Below are 10,037 nucleotides of genomic sequence, written 5' to 3'. Positions count from 1 at the left end.
AATTGTCCTTCCCATCATTTGATCTGGGTTCATGGATTCCTTTTTTAAAACCAGCACAATTTTGCAATCCTCCAGTCCCTTGAGATTTTCCAAGTTTTCAAGACTTGCTAAATCTCCCCATTCATGACTCACATAGCTTACCAGTTAATCCCCCTGCAAGTGCTCGGTTTAAGCTTTCCAGAGTGTCGATTTGAAAGCACTCAATGTTATCAGAAACTGCGCTTGCACCCTACTCGGTTCAAAATGCCACATTTTCCAAGGACGACGGCTGGAGCAACACTTAGATGAACTCATACCAGATTTACAAAGAAAAGATTTCCAGAAAGGCAAACAGAGCCTACAGTCACTGAGGACTCTGCTTGCTGCTTTGTTGTTTACGTATTCATTAAATTAATGTAACATAATTAATAAACTTTTCTATTCTAAAGAGAATAGAGAACCAATAAAAATGACATACTATTTCACTCAGAACAGGAAGGAACTGTCATTTAATCAACTCAAATGTTCCTCATTAATTCACCTGGGAGTTAAAGACACTGAGGAAAGCTTCCCTTGATCCTGCATTTGAGCAGACAACACAGTCAGAGCAGAAAACACAGAATTATCCTGTGCAGTCCCTGCAGCTGCTTTTGGAAGTGTGGAGGGAAAACAGGAGGAAAAGAATCAGTAAATTAATTATTTTAAATAGACATGTATATGTCAAATTGTAGTAGGAAGGAACAAATAGCAGGAAATATGAACAACATAATTTATGAATCCAAGTTAAATGTATCCAAACTGAGTCTGAATCTAAGTTATACCATAGATGTTAGGGGTGGTTTAAGAAAAATGAATCAAATTGAATCAACAATTTGAGCAGTTTTCTTATTTGTTTAGTTTATTGTGATTCTGAAATCTTTTGCTGGAAATTTTCTACAAAAATCTGTAAAGCAAGCATTTTTGGGGGAAAACGGCAAAAAGAAGCAAGGGACAAAGTGCAACAGGATGAAAAATGAGGCCTTTCCCCACTATATTAAATAATTCAATTGTTTTTCAAGTTTGGGGAGAAAAAAAGAACAAAGATCCTTAAACATAAAAAAGCCTTGATTTTTTTTTCATGCAAGAGAAAACCGATGAAAATTTTCAGCCAGCTCTAATCTGTTTCGGATTACTCATGTGCTTTGCTTTGGAGGACGGAACCTACAGACTTGATTTATTTTCTGTCTCATGATGAGATCCATCTGCAAGCATCAGTAGGATCCCTTTACTCTCTTGGCAAGGGTGAAAGTGTGGACACAGGCCACTGAGCAGCAAGCAACCGTGCCTTAGCTCTTTTATGGTAGCTGCCTATACATGCTGTTCACATCCCCTCTGTGCGAGGTAGCTTACCCCCTGCCCCTTTCACTGCCGACTAAGTGATTGACTCACCCTACATTACTTGGCATTAAAGTGTGCAAGCCAGCAGTTGCCGCACTAATGACTGATACACGGTAGCTTGTTATGTCCTGGGGAACTGCTTTTTTTTTTTTTCTTCTTTTTTTTTTTCCAGTTGGTGGATCAAAGACAGCTCCTGGATTTTGAATCCCAATGAGAGGGTAAGGAGTTGTCTTGGATTAAGATATACAGCAATTTGTGAAGGGTACAAATAAAAATGAAACAAAGAAACAAGTTACTAAGGAAAATATTCATGGCTGGCAGCATTTAAGAGCAACAGTAAGAAATGTTTAAAATATGCTAGGAATGAAGGAAATTCAAAGTCATGTGAATCTATTTGTAGATATAGGAAATTTATTAACAGTGATAAATGGGAAGTGTTCGATAACTTTTTAAGTTCTGGGTTTTCTGGCAAAGAACTTGGATCCTTTTTCTTGTAACATGTGAGGGTGATGAGGCACCTGCAAATCTGCTATTAGCTAAGAAACATAAACAAATACAGTCAAGACAGACTTTTAATAACTAGTCCTGGATCACTCAAATAGAAGAGTCCTGAAAGAGTTGGTGGAGGTATCGAGCTGGCTTTTGAAATGCTAGGCACTTGCTGAAGACTGTATGTCTAGTATTGATTTGGTATCTATGTTTCTTAAGGGAACGGGACAAGAGAAATGCTTCACAGTGAGAAAATCTGCTACAGTCCCTTTTGTCTAACAAGGCGATTAAAAGGAGACCAGTTTGCAATGCATAGCTTTCGTTTGTAGAGAAGGCTCTTCCTTATCTAGTCACTCTGAAACCTAGCAGAGGAACACTGAGCTGCTGTAGAGGTTTGAGAGATGAAGCCAGAGCATTTCACACTACCAGAGAAACATATTTGTAATCACAAAGATGATTCTCCACCTTGTGAATCCTTCAGAAGAAAATTGGACCCTTTGGGGAAGACATATCCCAGTTAAACCAATGAGTGGTCTCAATATGGGACTCTGGGAAAAGTAACAGGAGGTCTTTCAAGGTGATCTGGTGTTCTTTGGGGCTTTAAACTCTATAAATAACTTCTCCTACTGCCCTTTTGAAGCATTTTCCCCAAGGGAAATGTCAGGTCCAACAACAAATTGATGAGAGAGCCAGGATTATTCTGTACATGAGTTCATTTAGATGACTCTTCTCTGTATCCATCCCTGTGCCCTATTACTCATTTTTTATTAAATATCACAGTCAGAATCAGAAGAAACATTAGGTTTTTCTATGATATATAGTCTATATATATATAGACTATGGTCTATATTTACATCTCACTCATGCCAGACTCAGGATCAATTTTTGGCGGAAGGCAAAACCAGTTATAAAATGGGAATATTGCAAATAGTGGGAACCAGCCTAAGTAGGAAATTTGGTCCCAGAGATCTGAGGAGCACTAATGACAGAAGAAGAGAGCCAGGACAAGAACAGATAGCAGTAGGATTTCTTCCCAATCACACTGCATTATACTAACATACATCCTGCCTTTCCGAAGGTCCTGCCATCAGTGTGTCCAACAGCACTCACATCAGGATATTGGTGCTCTTTTGCATTTACTAACCTTCAGTCATTTCTTGGGCTGGTGCTCTCCAAGAGCTGACCCAAATCAGACTGCAAATGTGCTTCAGTGTTTTTGGCAACACATCATAACAAATGTGGAACCATTTCTGTGGGCCATTTCTATTACAATATTAATCAAACTGAATTCCTGTGGTGCTCATATGGATGACATATGTAAATCCTTCAGAACTCCACTGCGTCTAACTGCAAGTTAAAGTCAATGGGAAATTTCTCTCCTGTCTCTTTCTTGCAGCTCTTAACTACTGCACATTTATTCCATTCATGAAACCCTGATTATTGTGAAAAGGAGAAAATACTAGTTGATGAAACCCATGAGGAACACTAATATAGATATCAGATACCATGTGGATAGGTAGCACCATGAAACTCTGACACAGACTTGAACATATGTATGTTTTATAACATCATAACTATGCACTCCACACATTGACTAAAACAAACACACCCAGCAGCATTTCCAAGTGTCCATCCCCTCAACGGGAATATTTGAGGAACAACACGTTTTCCAGACCACTGTTTGTCTTCAGCAGTGGCTAGTTCCACTCAGTTTAGAAAAAAGCATGAGAAATCTCCTAAGAAGAGTTCTGGAACAATTTCCCCTTGAAGAGTTTTCTCCCCAGTCTCATAAATTATACTTGAGTTTGCAGAATTGCATGTCTTTATCATTTTTATTGTGGAGAGAGACAGTGACAAATATAGCTTGCATTTTGCTCTGAGAGTACTAATGCCCTTTTTCTTTTTTTTTCTGAGAAAGGGGGTCACGAGTGGTGGACTACTTGACTCAAGCCATTGGCCCAGTGGCGATTCTTCAAAATTTGGGCGTGGTAGTGGTCCAGAAGACCATCACCGACCTGGCTGTGACCCATCTGGGGAAACAGGTCATCCAAACCTTACCGGACATGACATGGCATGCCCCTACTTCAAGCGGGGCCGGCTTTGCTTGTCTTTACCCCGTCGGCTAGTCGAGCAAGTGATGGCTAGGGGAGACTTACCCAGTGGTTCCCCCACCCACCCCGAGCCAGCGTCTGTGCTCTCCTGGGTATTGTAGCAGGGCATGGGGCCCTGTGAGGTCCCCTGGCCTCGCTTGAGACAGCAGGGACCAAGTGGTAGGCAGCCTACCGCCTGACCTAGCTCAGTAGCTCAGGCATGTCGCTTACCCTTTAGCTTAAAGGCAGAGTAAAACTCTTCACATGGACGGTGAGTCTGCTCCGTCTTCCAGAACTGCTGGTACCCTGTCTATGCCTTACCTGACTGTGAGCTGGAGGAACTTTGCTGGGAGTAGCACATCTGTGAAGCTTAAGATCAGGCAGCCCAAATACCATCAGCTGCACCACGCCCCTAGATCCAGACCTCCATCTAGACTCAGATGGTGATTTCGTTCTCAAATGATGCTTCACCTGACTTGACTTGGGCGGCCAGGCTGCCTACCAAATTCAACCCGGAAAAGGTTCCCTGTATCGTACAGGGTTTGAAAATAGCTACTGGCCAGCCAGAAGCTCATTTGGCTTTAGGCAGGATCTTAAACCTTGAAGAGGCTGGACTGAGCCTAGGATCTGAAACAGGAACAGGATTAGTACCTCTATTGTATTATCTCTTGCATTTAGTAGATGGAGGTCAGCCATCCACTTCTGCTCTATGGGTATCTGCCTACAGCCTTCAAAACAAAGCAGGAGATGACACTGCCCTCCCCAAAGGGAAAAAGAACACATAAATGGGTTGACATGGTTTCAGTCCTTCCTGAATGGCTGCCCTCCAGATGCAGCAGTGGGAAGCTCACCTTTCTCATTATGCCAGCAGAGTCCTTGAGGTATATGTCTCTGCCTAGTATCAGTGTGAGTCCCTGGGGAGGACTGGGAAGTATCTCAGATTTGACAGCTGGCAATGCATGGATGAATCATAGTTTTGCCTTTCCTTCTTGCACATGATAAACCTACTATCAAGAAACCCTTCGGTTCTGTGCACGGGACAGAAGCGGCCTGCCGAGATGGAACCAAACGAGCGTAGAGGATACGTTGCATGGCTGAAAGAAGTTCTGATTGAACTCTTTAGCTGAAAACACACGCTGACAACTGGAGCAGATTCCCATGAACACTAGCATCCCTACAGCCAAGATGACTGCATCTCACCCCAGCAGGCTGCAGAGCACTTTGTTGTGGCTCTAGCTTTGGTGAACATACTATCATGCCCTCTATTCTGCATTTCCATGTTATCCCCTAGCATAACAAAGGAAGGGTTCAGGAAGAAACCCAGATATTAGTCCTGTCAGTGTGCACTTTGGAAAGCATTCAGGTGCTTTCTCACTGAGAATGCTTGTCAGGTATGTCCATGAGCGTCACTCCAAAGTGATGTCTCCACTGTCCAAGTGAAATACCTCTCTTATTAAAGGTCACAATTATCCAGCAGCAGTCCTTTAGATTCACTAACCATTTGCATGAGTGGCCTTGCAGATGAGAACTGAATCTCCAGAACTTAATAAATCTTTTTTTTTTTTTTTTTCTGGAAAGCCAACAAGCAGCAGAGGACACAATCTTGTGGTCTGTATTTAGCTGCAGCATGACCTAATTGCTATTTTAGATGAATGGCTTTCTTCTTTGGCTGCCGTGTTTTGCAATGGAAGTATTATCTATCTTCAGCATGGCAAATCCAGCAGCCAGAATATTTGAATTGAGCAGGTGGGCAGTTGCATATACAAACAGGAAATCTACTTCCATGAACACTCTGCGCCCCTAAATTCAGCTCCCTGCTCTTCCTCTCAGGAAGGGTTGCAGAAAGTTGTACCAAGAGTTAGGGATAAGATGCAGAGTGGGCTCGGTGCTACGGCAAGACATGTTGACCACTGGTGGGGGATTTCATGCTAAGGTGTTATGCTGTGAGGACAGACTAAGACTTTGTAGGGATATTCCCTGTAAAGAATTGACTGTAGCCAGGGGAAGCCTAGTCAGGAGCAGGGGAGCTTCTTAGCTGGCAGAGGTGCCTCAGTGTTGCGGACAGTCTGTGACTGGCACCTTTGTTGGGGAAAGGGGTTTTGAACTAAGAGACGCAGCTGCAGATGCGCTTCAGCAAGAGAAAGACTGGGTGCAAAGCAAAAGGGGGAGGACAACGCTGATGGGGGTAGAGGTAGCCCTAAAGCAGCCAGGTGTCAGAGAGGGGTTTTCTCTAGCCGGGGAGGTTGTTACGTGAATTTTCTGGGACACTGTGTGTAGGCTCTGGCCACTCTGCAGGACAGGGGAGATCCCCATGGGGGTCCTTCTCTGGTCAGGGGAGATCACCAAGGTGCATGGGGTTGCCATGTTGGAATGGCTTGCACAGGGATTGCTTTCAATGCAAGCTGGGAATGGTACCAGTGAAAGTCATGAGATAAATCCATGGCATGAGGCCTCCTTCTAGCTAGGATTCAAAGGGGATCTCAGTCTCTGGCTGGGGGGAGGATTTGGGGTGCACTGGGACATATCTGTGTTGTCTTTAGCTGGGTGGTTGCCACAAGGCTGCATGCAAGGCAAGGTCCTGCTCTAGGGGTGTGTGTGGGGGGGGGCAGACGGGGAGCAGGAAGAAATCTGGGGGCTGCTCAGGTCTCCAGTTAGCCTGATGGGGGGACTTTTGGGGCAGGTGGAGGAGCAAGTTGCCCTTTCAATGAGGAGCATCGCTAGCCAGGGTTGAGGTCTATTTCTAAATTGCGTGGGGCCGTCACCAGATCTGCGTGGCACAAGACTCTCCCAAGCATCACGAGAAAGCTGCTGGGATCAACGTGGAAGAGGGGATCCTTTTGGCTGACTGCACCTCTGGCCGGGGATGCCGGCTGGGGGGCTGTGTACAGGGATAACTCCCACACTGGGTCCTAGCCCCACAGCACCAAACTTGCACCCTGCCTGCCCAAGGCCTCCTTGAGGGCCCAGCCTGAGCAAATCCAGGCCGGAAACCTTGGCATGTGCCTTCCTCGGCTAGAAGCCTCTGTCACCCTCTGCTCGGGTAGGTGGGATGCCCGCTCGGCGCAGGCAGAGCTGCAAAAAACGCAGCCCGGCCGAGGGCGAGGGCAGACGATGCTCCTGGGGAGGCACCTCCTGCTGCATCCGCGGCGGAGGCCCTGCGGGGCACCAGGACACGGGGTGCAGTGCCTGGGGGACGGCGCCCGGCCCCGCGGCCTGGGGGGCGGCCCGGGGCCGGCCGTGCTGCGGGGCAGGGCGGCGCTGCGGGACGGGGCCTGGCCCTTGCGGGAGGCCGCGGCCGGGAGCGCGGCGCCGCGGCGGAGCGGGGCGGGGAGGCGGCGCGGCCCGCGGGCGGCAGGGGGCGGCGCTGGGCCGGGCGCGGCGCGGCGCGGCGCGGCGCGCTCCCTCCTTCCCTCCCTCCCGCCGTGGCTCCCCCGCCTTCACTGCGCATCGGAAACATGGCGGCGGCGAGGGACTGAGCAGCCCCAGCGCTCGGCGGCCGCGCAGGTGAGGGGGCGGCGGGGCGAGGCCCGGCCCTGACCGCGGCGCGGCGCGGCGCTGCCGCGGGGGGCCGGACGGGGAGGCGGGCGCACGGGCTCCGCGGCGGCGGCAGGCCCGGCGCGGCGCGGAGCCCGCCTGTCAGCCCGGCCGCGCCCGCAGCCCGCCGCCGCGCCAGGCCCCGCCGCCGCTCGGCCGGGCGCCGGCAGCGCAGCTCGCCGCGGCGAGCCCGGGCGGCGGCGGCGCGGGCACCTGTTGGCGCCCGTGTGGCGCGGCCTCTGCGCCGCGACCTGGCGGCCGCCGCCGGCCGTGCGGGGCCGCCGCTTGCCCTGGGCGGCTTTTGCGCGCTGCTCGCCAGGAGGCTCCGTGCCGGGTGAACGCGCCGCGGGGAGAAGTTTGCAGAGGGTCTTTGTTCTTGCAGCTGCTTCTGGACGGTGCTTGACCCAAGCTGGGATGAGACCCCCAAAAGCACAGGAGGGCGCAGGTATGGAAGCTGCTCCCACAGCGCTTCGCCACGCTCAGGGTTTCCATCCAAAGGCCTCGACGCTCTTTACACAGAGTACGGGAACCTTTTTTTACCCCAGCGCGGTTGCTTCATTTCCTTTTGGACGTCCCTCGCGTAGAAAGGGAGCGGACGCCGAGGCGGGAGGCCGCTGGCCCCAGCCGGTGCGCCAAGGTGATTCCCGGGCAGCTCGGTTCCCTCCTTCCTGCGCGAGCTGTTTGGGCTGGCGCTGAAGTGACATAACCGCGGCGTATCAGGAAGGCAGACGCCGACCGAGCTCCGAGCTGGAGTAGCTGTCGCTTAGTAAATGGTCCCTCGGTCCTGAGGAACTGCTGCGGGGATGTAAAGGGTAATCCTGGTGACTGGACAGAGAAATCCCTTAATTACTGTCCCCAAGGACTAGCGGGAAACATCCGATTTTTCTTTACAGCCCCTCTGAATCAAGCACTTGGATAGAACTGAAAGTAAAGTAAGATTTGCGCTTTTTATGCATAGTAAGTTGTTTAAAAATAAACACGGTGTCAAACGGGCTTCTGCTGTGTGACGTTCGGGTTTCACCTGCACACGCTTTGAAGCTGCTTTGTACAATCATGACGGTGTTTTCTAGTCTCGATGATTAAAAGTAGGATAAATCTCAAGAAGTGGCCCAAGTTTTGGATGTGCCAAATAAATTGGATCCCTCTGGCTTTCAGACATCTTTGGTTCAGCAGCGCTAAATACCAAACTGATTATTTATGTGAGTAAAATAAGGACATAAAGACCCAGCTCTGTGGTACTCGGCTTTGATTTCTGGCGTCGTTTCTGTTTACTGTTGTTGTTTATAGTAAATACCATGCTTCTGAGTGGCTGAGAACAGCCATGTGGTAGTTTCTCTTCAGCAGCCAGTGGGAAGCCACTGGGAAAAATATTCTTCCGTATCAATTCAGTTGCCACAATAACTGCACACTGATTCAGCTGAGGTAGCTCGTAGCAGGACCGCTAACCTTTTCTCATCATCTATAGCTTCCTCTTCCCTCCTTTGAATATTAGTTTTATATTTTTGCTGGCCAGGATGAGATGTGTGGATGTGCTTCCTGGAAATATTTGGAATATAAGATTATCATTTCACACATCTCTGACACTTTAGAGTTGTCATCAGCACCATTACGTGACTTGACACTAGCGCAAGGAATAAAACTCAGCTCGTTGTCCTAAGCACAGGTACTTGCTTGCTGATACCCAAGACAAACTACCATGGGCTGCAGGCTTACGGGGTCTCTGATGCGCAGTCGGATAGTTCAGAATTTGCCCAGCACGTGGTATGAAAATGCAGATGGAGGTAGGGGAGTCTGTTACAACAGGTAAGATGTAAATATACATATTTCTGTGCTATATAAAAATTTCCTTTTAGCAAAGGTTAAAACACACTTTTATTTGAGGGGGAGAGATTAACCTGAGGTGCTCCTCGTTCAGTATTTACATCATAGGAAATTATAAATCGACATCTTGATAATCAACTTTCTGGTCAAATGTTTGGTATTAAATAAATCAGCTCATTATTTAAAAGAAAATTAATCTAGACTTTAGAATAAGACTGTGAATTTCCCTTTCGAGTCACTTCAGATCATCTACCTTGTTTTCCTCTATATAAAATTTTATTTATCTTTATTTCCCAGTTACTTGCCTGGAAACTTGATGAATTTTGTATTCATCAGCTGATATTTTTTAAGTGAAAGGTGCTCTTAGGGTATAAAATGTGAGTGTTAGGCTTTGTCCTTGCCTTAAATGTAATTTAAAGGAATCTGTGAAACTTTGTTTCATAGCCTCAGATAAAATATGTCTAGAAAGGACCTCAAGTGGGCTGTTTCCCTTCCCAGGGTAAGATTGGGTGCATATCTAAACCATCCCTGCGTAATGTTTGTTCTTTTAAGGCTTTTCCTGGTAGCAATTGTGTATCCTGCTTGTATAGGTATACATATATATATATAGAAATACTCTAACTCATAGGTATCCTTACCATTAGAAAGATTTTCATGACATTTGAGCTAAATCTGTTTTGCAATTTAAACCTATTTCATTTTCCCTTATCTTTCAGAAACATGGAAAACGCTATTACACATCTGTAG

General features: G+C 47.5%; 1 protein-coding gene across 3 annotated transcripts in view; it reads left to right on the top strand.

Moving 5' to 3' along the window:
* Positions 1-7,358: 7,358 nt before the first annotated feature.
* Positions 7,359-10,037, top strand: part of SCMH1 (Scm polycomb group protein homolog 1) — an 81,381-nt gene continuing 78,702 nt past the window's right edge. For all 3 annotated transcript variants that reach the window (XR_009960618.1, XM_062594083.1, XM_062594082.1), the window contains exon 1: positions 7,359-7,439. The gene's annotated coding sequence lies outside the window, so the exon portion shown is untranslated. The remainder of the gene's footprint in view (positions 7,440-10,037) is intronic.

The sequence above is a fragment of the Rhea pennata genome, chromosome 23, assembly GCF_028389875.1.
Source record: "Rhea pennata isolate bPtePen1 chromosome 23, bPtePen1.pri, whole genome shotgun sequence".
Lineage (NCBI taxonomy): Eukaryota > Metazoa > Chordata > Aves > Rheiformes > Rheidae > Rhea > Rhea pennata.
This window is presented reverse-complemented; position numbering and strand designations above follow the sequence as displayed.